Below are 13308 nucleotides of genomic sequence, written 5' to 3'. Positions count from 1 at the left end.
AAACACATAAATTCTCCTTACACACATCACACATGTCTTCTATACAGATGAGTCCCATTACCAGCGTACAATTACCTGCACCCATTGTTAAGCACAGTCCAGTCTCCCAATAAGAGACCAGATAAAATCCCTAGGAGGATCGAAGTAGATGATGAAGTCGTATATATCAGCAATGAGGATGATTTGAAAATATTCAAGTTGTCCTTCCACACATTAAGTGAGGCCCAGGTATCAGTCAGGACTGTTATTTACTCCTACTCTCGCATTCTCAGATTTCATTGGAGGAAAGGACATCCATTTATTTCTAAAGGAAGCTAGCTCTCCATAAGTATCATGTTTGTAAGAGTTAAGCAGGAAGCACAGGGGAATCAGAATGATCTGGAGACTTTGATAGACCTCTTAGAGGAAAATGACACAGGCACATCGGTTATGACAGACCCCTAGGCTAAATCCAAAAATACACCAACCTGCATTTGTAGTAAACAATAGTGGAGAATTCGACCAAGCATCATGCAAAGAAGAAGAGGGAAGCAGGCACAAATCTGTTTGGTCCTGGGTGGCTATATAAATGAATTAACAAACAATTCCTCCACACCCCTGGTCATATTGCAAAAAGTTTACTCATATACTCGTATTTGCTCCTAGGGTATCCACCTTCCATTAGGTAGTGCTGCGGAGGAATTATTTCATCACTCATTTGCATAGCTTTTTTCTCAGGAAGCATTGTGTGGTCTATAAGTCCCTCTACACCCTTATTGTGGTCTCCGCAAAGAGAAACATTACCTATACTGGGTGGCAAAACTCAGCTCTATGATGGGGCCAATCACTCTATGCTATATACACTATGTTGACAAAGTATTGGAGCCCCCACCAATCCTGCGCTGCCAGGCAAATCAGATGTGTGAGCATTAGGTATAAAGCAGAGTATCACACATCATATCCCAGTACAGAAACTAGCAGAATGTCCTGAGGTGTAAAGTTCACAGACTTCCAGTGGGGTATGGTGGTGGTATGTCACCTGAGCAACCAATCAATATGGGGCATGGCAGCACTTTTGGACCTTTCAAAGTTGACTCTTGGCAATATTATTTAGAAATGGAAACCCTCTGGTGTGTGCGGTGCATCCACTTTCAGGGAGACCTTATAAACTGATAGAACGGGAACAACGAAGCCTTGTACGAGATGTGAAGACATCACACACATCATCTGCCAAAACACCTGCTCAGGAAGTCTCATGCAAAGGGAACTGCAAAGGGTTATCAAGGACAAGCGGCTGCACACAAGCCCAACATCACAGCAGTGAATGCATGGAGGCACCTGTGATGAGGCTTGGAGTGTAATTCTTAGACTGTAAATGAGGAAAGCAAGTGTTGTGGACAGATGAATCACAGCACACCATCTTCTGATTGGATGGCTACCTTTGAGTGTGGTAGTTAATGGGAAAACGAGGTCCTAAGCAATTGCATTGTCATAAAATTGAAGTTTGGAGGAGGATCTGTTACGATGGGGGATGGGTTGTTTCTGCTAGGAAGGGCTAGGACCATATGTTATAAGGAAGTCCATGCTCAATACTAATGGGTAAAGAGACATTCCGGACAATGTGGCAATACCTCCCCTGTGGTAATACTTTGGTACAGCTTTGTGTCTACCAACATGACCGAGCACCATGTCATACAGCACACAGTGTTGAGGCTTGGTTTGAGGAGCAGAATATCTGCAAATGTCATTGGCCGCCCAAAGTCCGGATCTCAATCTCATCGAGCATCTTTGAAATTAACTAGAACGCTGTATCCATGCGCCCAACACACATCCCCCACATCACTATATGAAGCTCTCCTCAAGGAATGAAGGTAAATTCCTCCACACATCTATGGGAATTTGGTGGAAAGAGGTCTAGGAGGGTTACTGCAGTCACTAAGGCCAAAGACAGCCCAATCATATTGGAAAATGTGATCAAAATCGAATTTCATCACCTTCTATGTGTGCCAATACTTTTGTAAGCAGTGTATACCACCGCATTAGGCACACTAAATGTCACTTGTTTGTCCCTGTTAACTTGAACCTGCGATTGTCTTGAACTTGGTATTGATTTGGGCTTGATTTCAACGGTTTCCTTTACGATTGAGTCCTGCTTCTCTCGGCCCATGCTGGCAGCCTACATAGTCGACCACTCTGGTACCTATGATCTACTATATAGCCCGGCCTTAACATCTCCATGCTTGCAGTTGCTGCTGCTCTTTTAACCTTCTGTTACAATTTGTCCAACACCTACAGGTTATTGTGTCTTGGGAATGTGAAGCTAAAGTAGGAGAACATTAGCATCTACTCTACATTCGTGTCATATTGTACGCGATAGAACAGTCAGCTATTTATTTACCACAGAATTCCATATTTCTACTTTCTATTTCAACTTAGTCACCGAGATTAAATCTTTAGTACTTTTATCAATTCCATCTTAATCATCGTCCTGCGCTACTTCTCAGATGATTCTGCACTTGACTTTTCATGAGTTTATAACAATCAATCAAACTTTCCGGTCCTTCCAAGTGAAGTATGAAAGTAATTTCAGATCTGAAATAACTTGAAAGGAAACCATTCATTAAATTTAAATATTTCCAATGTAAGTCTCCTAGACAATGTCATTTATGATGCAGCCGTACAATTTTGGCATCTTGCTGTTATCATTAATATAGATACAATCCGCGTAAATCCTTACATTGTTGGCTGATTTGCATATATCTGTTAAACTAGTTGCTAAAATGATAACCAAAAAATGAGTGGTCTTCTATCCATTCCTTTTATCCATTTCTTTGCTCTTTTACATGTAAAATAAATAAACCCACCGTACGTGAGGCTTGAAGAAGCACTCCGGGAATTGTTACACTGCGTCCGGACCATTCGGACTTTTCTTTCACTTTTTACATTTTGTTATGTTGTGGCCTTGTACAAATTTTAAAAAATTAAGTTTTTCCCCATCATTCTGCACTCAGTGCCCCATAATGACAAAAATAAAACAAAATGTTAGAAAAATTAGTAATTTTAAAAAATTCTAAACTAACATTCACACCCTGTACTCAATACTTAGATGAAGCACTTTAGGCAGCGATTACAGCCTCCATTATTCTTGAGCTTGCCACAAGGTTTGCTCACCTGGATTTGAGGATTTTTTGCCATTCTTCCCTGCAGATCCTCTTAAGCTCTGTCAGGTTGGACGGGGGCCATCTGTGGACAACCATATTCATGTCTCTCCAGAAATGTTCGATTGAGTTCAAGTCAAGGCTCTGGCAGGGCCATTCAAGGACATTCACAGAGTTGTCTCTAACCCAGTCCTGTGTTGTCTTGGCTGTGTGCTTAAGGTCATTGTCTGGTTGGAAGACGAACCTTCTGCCAAGTCTGAGTTCCCTTGGAATCTGAATCAGTTTTTCATTAAGAATATCTCTGTACGGGGGGGCGTGGCCTAGCCTGCAGAGGCAGCGGTCGCACAGCTTTAGTGCTCCTGCATACAAGGACTGCTTTCTAGACCTATGGTCTTTCCTGAGCCCTTTGCAAGCCGCTCACTACAAGCCTAGGCTACCTCACAGGCCAAGGATCAGAAAGAGGGGTCTCTTGCCCAAATCGAGCAACTTAGAAGATCGGGGCCTATTTACAAAGGAGAAGCCGCGGCCTCGAGTTGGGAGCCGGGGCGGACCGGAAGTCCCACGGCCACCTCACTCCTACAGAGAGACAGCTTACACTGCCGCTGGAACAGGCACAGGAGCTCAACTGAGCTGGAGACGGTCGGTGGGGTAAGTGAGGTGCCCCGGGCGGCAAAAATAGAGATAAAACAGCGGAGCTGTACGGGGAGACCTTACCCTCTCTCTCCACTCTGTTCACCCAACAGCACAAAACGAGGACCTTGGCCAAAGAGACACAACATAGTGAGGTCTCGATCCAAATCTGCGCAGCCCCTGGTTTTTTCATGGCGCTCTCAAGACAACTTTCTGACCGGACCCAGAGCACCTGCGCTCCAACCATCTGCTGCGCCTTTTCTCTCCCCTGAATCCTCCCTCCCCTCACCTCCATCTCCACCTTCACATAAGGGAGTGAGAATACAAAGCCGACAGGAATATAGCAAACAATTGTAATGCAGGCAAAGCCTGAATTTTTTCTGGTACTTCGAAAGGAGCACTGACCACTTCCACCCTGTGGCCCTTCGCTACAGCCCCTTCCACTGTACCCGTGTACCCCTTTCTATATAAAGAAGCCTCCTATCATCATACTTGCATCGATCATCCACAGCACAGGCATTGCCTGAATTTTTTCTTTAAGAGTTCTACAGTGGAACCTTAATACTTCGACGAACAACTCGCTCAGTGATCATAGACCGGCAGATTACACCATCAACAGCTGGCCCTCATGGAGCATAGCTAGACCTGCTGGGTCACGAGGGCGCCACTACATGACCTCTTTTCTACGCCAAAAGGCTGTACATTATGGGAAAAACTACCCGAGACAAAAGTTCTGATACTCTGAGCACCCCGCGCCCTACCAAAGGACAAACAGATATGCAGAAATTCCTGAAAGAGCGTAGCTCCAGATCCCCTCACCCATCCAGTAAAAAAACCTTAAATATGTCTGCATCACTCAACCGTGACATTGAAAAGGACAACGAAGCATTCTCAGAGGGAGAGGAGAGTGAACGCATCTCCAAAAGCTTTATGAGAGACCTGATTACAGTGGCGCTACGCCCTGTCATCACAGAGTTATCGGAAATTAAAGAAGAACTCAAACACCTAGGAAGAAGAGTGGAAGATCTGGAGTCTCCCTCAGCTAATATCATTTCCCACTCAATAGAAATGGCCCAAGCCGTCAAAGAACACCACTCTCAACTTAATTGCACCTTAATTATGCAAGAAGACCTAGAAAATAGGAATAGGCGCAGTAACATCAGAATCAAAGGACTTCCTGAGTCATGGGCAGCCGAAACACTCCCAAAAATTGCAATGGATCTCCTTACTACCTTATTGGGCGCGGACAGAGCGGCAAATATCTCTATTGAAAGAATCCATAGAGCTCTGAGACCGCCTCCATCACCCTCAGAACCCCCAAGAGACGTGATATGCAAGCTCTTAGCGTTCCCGGATGCTCAGGCGGTCCTGAACGCCACCAGAAACAAGAAGAATTTGCATTATGACGAAACACCCATTCAATTTTTCCAAGATTTAGCGCCATCTACCTTAGCCAAACGCAGGATGCTTAGACCCCTCCTGGAAGCTCTGAGAGCCAAGGACATTAAATACTCCTGGCTATTCCCATTTGGCTTGGGTCTATCCATTAAAGGTAAAAGAATTACCATTCGCTCACCAGAAGACCTGCATAAGTGCTGGCAGCAAATGGGGCTAGAACCAATCGATCTACCCTGTTGGCTGCCTCTACCTGATCTTCCTAAGCTCCCTCATCTAACCCAAGTAGAAGGATGGCAACATGCGGGACACTCCAAATCCCCAAAGAGCAGGAAGAAAAAGAATAGAGAGGAAATGACCCAGGATGATACCTGAAAAGGAACTGTACACATTTGACCTGACCATCTGTTTCTGGATGTTGCTGCTTGCTCTAACCTAGAGCTAAGCAGAGATCTCTTTTTTGCATCTGACGGCGCATAGCCTTCCGTTAATGTTTAGCCTGTTTTACTTTGTTTATTTGCCCCTAGAGGGGCCGTGGTGTGGTGGTGCCCGACTGACTGAACTCTTTGCCCTCACTGTCTGTGTACTCAACCAACTTCTCCTATCCCTCGCATCCCACCTCCCTCTCCCCTCTTCCCTCAACTCCAACCTTCCTCCAAACTCTAAAGCTAGTTGAAGTCTAAGCAGTAACCAAACCTTTAACTTATAACTAATTCTGATCATCTTGTCTAAAAGTACTGCCTTCTATATCACTCTTAAGCTATGGTCAACTCCTTCGGGACCGGCGTAGGGGACATGCGTGTCACATCGTTCAATGTCCGAGGTTTAAATTCTCCGAACAAGAGGCACAATGTGGCACAGATCCTAAAAAAATGTAAGTCCAAAATTCTACTTATACAAGAGACACACTTTAAGGGAGGCAGACACTTTTCGTTGCCCGGGGGTCACTTCAACCAGTGCTTCCATAGCTCGCATCCAGAATCCGCCTCAAAAGGGGTCTCTACTTGGTTTCACAAATCTATCCCCTTTACGCTTACAGCCCAACACTCGGATGGAGAGGGTAGGGCTCTCATTCTTAAGGGTAAAATTGGAAATATCAAAATAACAATTGCAAATCTATACGCCCCTAACACAGAACAAATCCCCTGGATAATAAAACTCGAAATTATCAAACAATTTGCCGAAGGACATATCATCCTAGGTGGGGACCTAAACGTCACCATAAACCCCCTGCTGGATTCTTCCTCGGCCCGTTCCCAGATCTCACAGGCCAAGCTAAAGAGACTCAATAAAGTTCTACATGAGCTGGGAGTTTCAGATGTTTGGAGATCGTCACGACCTTCTGCTAAAGACTTTACCTTCTACTCGCAAGTACATGCCACATTCCAAAGAATATCTCTGTACTTTTCTCCATTTAGCTTTTCGTCAACTCTGACTGGTCTCGCATTCCCCAGTAGGATGCTACCACCACCAGGCTTCACTATAGGGATGATTTTGGGCAGGTGATTAGCAGTTCCTGTTTTCCTTCAGACATAATGCTTAGTATTGAGTCCACAGAGTTCGATCTTGGTTTTATTAGACCTGATAATCTTGTTTCTCACAGTTTGACGGTCCATTAGGTGCTTTTTGGCAAAGTCCAGGCAGCTTTCATGTGTCTTACTGAGGAGGCTTCTTTCTGGTTGCTCTTCCATAAAGTCCGGATCGGTGGAGGCTGCAGTCCAAATAATACACCAAACTGCTTGACAAAGATCTTGGTTAAGATCGAAGTGGAGGTTGCGGTGATGGTTGACCTTCTAGAAGGTTCTCCCATCTGCACACAGGATCTTTGGAGCTAAGCCACAGTGACCATTGGGTTCCTCCCTCATTGTGGATAAGAGTACGGTGTGTGCTGCTGTCCAAACCATTTACGTGATCAGGTTCTTGGTCACGTCATTTACAAAGGCCCTTCTCCCTCCATAACTTAGTTTGGGGGGTTGGTCAACTTTAGGAAGAGTCCTGGTTGTTCCAAACTTCTTCCATATAGGAATTATGGAGGCCATTGTGCTCTTGGTGACTTTCAATGCGACAGAAATGTTTTTGTAGCCTTCTTCAGATCTGTTCCTCTACGCAGAGCTTATATAGACAGGGGTGTCATTTGAAATTATGCCCAATCAACTGCATGCACCACAGGTATCTCCAATCATGGTATAGAAAAATCTCAAAGATGATCAAGAGAAATGGGAGGCCCCAGAGCTAAACATCAAGTGTTATATTAAAGGGTGTGAATACTTATGTCAATGCAGAATATTAGTTTTTCAGTTTTAAAAAATGTACAAAGACTTCTAACATTTTGTTGTCACTTTGTCATTATGGGATCTTGAGTCCAGAATGAGGAAAACTGGAACTTTTGTTTTAAATTTGCACAAAACGACAACATAACAAAATGTAAAAAAGTGAAAGGGTCCGAAGTCTTTCCAGACCCATCTGTGCCTCTGTGTGTAAACTAAATTAGGTAAAACCCTCCTGTTGGTGGCTTTACTGTAGAACTACTTTGGTTCTTGCTAATAGTTTTTCACACTTGGCCTATCTTCTCATCTGTGTCAGAGGCTCCATTTGGACCCTCCAGTGCAGATCTGACATGAAACCCTGGCCAAAATAGCACAGAATGTTGCTTTATTTTGGCCCGGAGAATAGCTAATTGGCTGGAGTCCCTGGCAATGGACCAATGTATTATTGATGACCTATCCTGAGGATAGGCCATTAGTAGTTTACAACTGGACCTCCCCTTTAACTCTCAGGCTAGGGCTACATCGAGACAATTTGTAGTGCAACTGATTGTCAGCAGTTGTCAATATTGCATTCAGCTTAATGTATTCCTTTAGATTACAACTATAGGTTAATAAAATCAAACAACAGCGCTACAAAATGTCTCAGCATAACCCTGAACTTCGAGGAAATACTAATTCTGCAAGACGCAGACTGTCTTCTGTTTGTGGCGGTGGTTCTAGGATCGCTTCTGGTAATCTGGTACATGTTGTGTGAGTGTTTCTCTATCTTCTGGCTTTGTGGGAATATTACTAGATGAGATATGCTTGGTCTCGCCTGTGGGTAATTTTTCTGGACTACTCAACCTGGCCTTGTGCTTGGCTTCAATGCTGTTTAATTTCAGTCTTCCTCTGGCTGTAGTGGAAGTCAGAGCTTGTAGATGGTTCTCCTGCCTGCCTGAGTCTTCTCAAAGCTAAGTGCAGCGGTTATTATCTTCTACATCTTGTTAGCTGTGGTTATTTCCTATCCCACATAGGGTCAGTTAGTGGCCTATGTACATGATCAGGTTCGCCCTTCTCAGGGCGGGTTACCTGCATATAGACAGGCCCCTTCCCTGGGTAAGGTTCTTTAGGGACAGGGTTTTCCTTTTTGCGGTTGTCTTTATTGTTCACCACTGTTCGTGTGCATTTGCTTGAGCATTTCAGGTTACATATCCGGCTCATCCTGATTTTTGACTATCCTGTGACCCATGCATCTGTATTAATCACCATGGCCTTTTCTGACATCATTAGCACCACATCTGCCACCAGGTGGCTACTAGTTTTTGACTTGGAAATCTGACTATTAAAGTACCTTAGACCCAAATAAGTTCTAGCACTATGAGTTCTTTTTTGGGTGAACTTTGTAACTTAAAGGGGTTGTACCAGAATTACAAGTTATCCCCTATTCACAGGAGAGGGGATAACTTGCTGATCAGTGGTGGTCTCACTGTTGAGACCCCCATGAATTCTAAGAGCATGGGACCTGTGTCCTCCTCTCCTCGTCACTGTGGCGATGCTTGGCCGATAATGCAGTAATACCACAGTGAGTAGAACACTGGCCGAGCATGCATTGCAATGGGGCTGATGGAAATACCCAAGTGTTTGCCACTTGGCCATTTCCACAGTTCCATTAAAGGTAAATGGAGTGACCAGCACTCCATTCAATCTCCTCTTCATTTGAGGGATGCAGTAAGCTTGCAGTGAGGAGGATGGAGGACATGAGATTCTTGTGCTCAGAGACCCTTGCCGTTCAGCGAGTTATCCCTTATCCTTTGGATCGGAGATGACTTGTAATTCCAGTACAAAGCCCTTTAACAGGATGATTGTCAGATACAACTCCACTAACCACAGAGTCGATGTTGACCTACATGTATTGCTCCTTACTGGGGTCGTGCTTTCTCAAAAAAAGTAAGCGGGCCCTTGTATTTACTTGGTTCTTATTCCTCGTTCTATCAGTAACTTTTCACAGGTTTTGGTATTGGTGGATAAACACATACGTGCCTGGAGAATGTGCGAGAAAACAGCAAGGTAGAATCACTATTTTATCCTTCTGTCAACAAGTACTAAAAATGACAGCTTTATGTAGGAGAATCATGGCTGCATAAGGAGTCGTTCTTGGCCGTAAAACCTTTATCACCATCATTTCTTATTCCACAAACCTGTGAGCCCAGATTCCCTACAGATCAATGCTCGGTGAACTTCACACAAGCCCATGGCTGGGGGACTGTGAGAAGACAAAGACTCCTCTGTCATAAGACTTCCTTTATAGGAACTTATTAAGGGCCCTTTTACACGGAACGACTTGTAGGGTGCAGATGCCCAGCGGGTCGTCCCAGTGATAATCGTTTCTATGCATCTGCACAGGAACGATCATCGCTCAGTGAATGGAGGTGGAGCGCGCCGGGGATCATTCTGGCCCACCGTCTCCATTCACAGTAAACAGGCAGCTGTTAATAAGTGAATGACTGCCTGTTCACACAGCCGATCCGTCGCTCAGTTTTATGTATGCAGAATAAGAATTGTTCAGACCGGACAGCATTTACACTGAGCGAATCATTCAGATTCCCACTGGAGGTTCAGGAATTGCCCATTATTTTCTAAACTGCTTTGCATTTGCACACCGCGGGATTTGCATGCGAATGTGATCCATTTTTAACCCCTAAATGATGCAGCTCTTTTTTTTTTCATTTTTATTTTTGTTTTTTCCTCCCCATTTTCAAAAATCCTAATTCTTTTCTTTATTCATCAATATCACCGTCCGAGGGTTGTTTTTTGCGGGATGAGTTGTATTTTTCATTGTTACTATTTAATGTGCCGTATGATGTACTGAAAGATGTGTACAAAGTGGAGTAAATGAAGGACAAAAGCAATTCCGCCATCTTGGGGGGGGGGGGTCTCGTTTTTATGATGTACACATTGTAGCAAAAATGACATTATCATGTTATTCTACAGGTCAGTATGATTACAATGACACCAAATGTATATGTTTTTTTTTGCTGCACTACTTAAATACAAAACATATTTGGGAGAAAGAAATATTTTCTGACCACCAAAACACTTTTATTTTTCCTAAGTGTGTTAGGACTCACTTTTTGCCGGATGTTCTGCAGCTTCTATTGGTACCATTTTGGAGAAAATATGACTTTTTGGTCGCTTCTTATTAAATTTTTTCATGGAGACGGAGGGACCAAAAAAGCGCAATTCTGACGTGGGTTTTTTTGCTACTTTTTTGTTTCACTTTGATAGGTCAGACTTTTACAGACACAGCGATACAAAATATGCTTTTTAATTTTTTATTATAAATATGGGAAAAGGAGGGTTTTAAATCTTTTTTACCTTTTATTTTTTCAAATAATGAATAAAACTTTTTTGTCTCATTTGCACATATGAGACTTGAACTTGCGATTGTTTGATCGCTCATACAGTATAATGCAATACAGTATAATGCAATACTGTAGAATTGCATTATACTGCATTTTGACAGGCAGTCTATCAATCTATCTGCCATGGCAACCAAACGGCACCTTGCAATATCATCTGATCAGGGCATTTGAAGGCTTAACAGCCTCGATCAGCATTCACACTCATGGCGGCTGTTGCGGGTGAGTGTAAGCTGTCAAAGACAACCCTTACCAACTGTATATGTAGTGGAATTGGCTCCCCGGGACCTGTCCACATCACCACGGGGGGAGTTGACAGGAAATTAAATGGTAACTGGTAATGTTACCTGTAAGTCCAAGGTGGTCACGGGTGACGCCACCGTTTCTTTCTTCTGATGCGACTCTATAGCATAATAAATAGAGTCCACACAGAATAAGTACTTTTCTGGACACACCGGGAACGGTAGATGATGTCCGCTTTACTGAACATAACAAATCTAATTAACAGTCTTACAGTAGATTTAGTGTAATAGCGGTGGAGTTTCACAGGTCATTCAAGCAAAGTCTACAGTCCCAATTATCTGTGTCTTGTTTCTCTCTCGGCATAAAGTCAACACCAGTTAGCTCACACTTACTCCATGAACACACATAAGTACGGCTCCTCTTCCTCTCAATACCTGACATTTATCCTGTGGGCACTTGGAATGATCAGCATAGGCCACACATCCAGCAATCTCTCGGCCTCTTCCATTTTCACTACACATAAACTAATGGTGCCTATGTGCAGGCAGACTTCCTCTCCACAGAACACTCACAGCCCGACCACAACTACTCACATACACCTTGCAATCACATATTCAATGCACGATCACGTGACCAACAAATGATACACACAAACTGACACAACTTCCAGACAGTTAACCCTTGTGATGCTGCAGACATGCAATACACATAACACAGATTAATGCACCAAGCAAAACAAGGACATTACAAAGACACAGAACAAACATAGACCATTCAAGCACATTCTGGAAACTTCCATTAACGTCAGGACACTACACTAGCACCATTGTGTCTAAGAAAAAGAGCAAGAAAAATGTATCACCGAGCTGCAGAGAAACATTGTAAGAGGCTGTTGTATAGCCTATATGTATCGAGAAAACAAGCTCTGCATATTACTGCAATAAAACCCATTCAGTTAGATAATGAATGTCGGCTACGGTGCTTTTTGCAGTGAAACCGAGCCAGGGAATCAGAAGGTGTACCGGTTACCAACAGCATGAGACAAGAGGGTGGCTAAGATACCATTCTTAAGTGGCTAGAGCTAGGCGGATGACATGGACGCCAAGTTCCCCTTGGAGGACTCTGAGATCCGAACTTCAGGTAGATCCCCCCCGCCCCCCAGAGACTGCAACACCCAATAGCCAATTCCGATCCTGGGGAGGTGGACTCTGCCTCAGGCTCCCCATTTCAACATCGCCTGGTCAGATGGATCCAAATTTCGATTGTACCATGCTGATGGAAGGGTCATAATTTGGTGCAAGCACTATGAATCGATAACCCCTTCCTGTCAGATGTCAATATCCCAGGCTGGTACAGGTGGAATAATGGTGTGAAGAATGTTTTCTTGGGTCCTCTTATACCTATAGATGGATGCAATGCTGAATTGCTGAGGTTCTGAAGACCAAAGTAGCTCCAACATGCTACTAGATGAGTGTCCCTAATAAAGTGACCAATCAGTGCACACGTTACATTATAGAAAGCAGGAAATGCAGCAACCTCCACTTAATATAATGAGACTAAGAGAAATAATAACCTGTAATAAAGTAAAACCTTCTGCCTATAATTATTGCTTATGACTAGTAATGTTTCTTATGGTGAATGGTGTACCGGCTGTATAGGAAACGTACTGGGATCCGGCTGCTCTAATGAAGTCAGACACAAGTAATGTTGTAGATAACCGAATTAATTAGTTCCTCATCACTGAACACGGAACTCAGTCTTGTTTGTTCTGAAGGCAGAAGCCATTACTTGCACATTCTGCTGGTTGTCACATTAATCATAGAGCTCCCCCATACTGTCCTGTCTGCACTGACTAGGGGTGCACCGGAGAAGAAGCTAAGAGGGTCCCGGGCTGCTGTAGACCCTGTTTGCTATTAAAGGAGCGGTCTCATAATTTGAAGAAAAAAGGAGCAGCAAATATTAGAAAATAACAATAAAAACCAGAACTGACGTCTTCAACCCGCCATCGATCCAACGCGAAGGCTTCACTGCTCCTCCACCAGTCTTTAGCCTGCCAGCAGTGACAAGCCATCAGTGGCCTCGTGGTATTCACACGCATCACTGCAGGATTGGCGGACGATTATGGAGGAGAGCTTAGGGTTCTTCCTTTTATTTTAGAACATTTGCTGCTCCTTTTGCTCATAAATAAGACCTTCAATAGAAAGAATAAGAAAGAAAAAAGGGGAAGCAAATCCCAAA

The 13308-nt window shown here is 43.7% G+C and overlaps 1 protein-coding gene across 1 annotated transcript in view; it reads right to left on the bottom strand.

Moving 5' to 3' along the window:
• Positions 1-13308, bottom strand: part of PLXDC2 (plexin domain containing 2) — a 488455-nt gene that overhangs the window by 231512 nt on the left and 243635 nt on the right. The window lies entirely within an intron of this gene.

Source organism: Eleutherodactylus coqui, chromosome 12, assembly GCF_035609145.1.
Source record: "Eleutherodactylus coqui strain aEleCoq1 chromosome 12, aEleCoq1.hap1, whole genome shotgun sequence".
Taxonomy (NCBI): Eukaryota; Metazoa; Chordata; class Amphibia; order Anura; family Eleutherodactylidae; genus Eleutherodactylus; species Eleutherodactylus coqui.
Note: the sequence above shows the minus strand (reverse complement) of the source record. Positions and strands in the feature narration are given on the sequence as shown.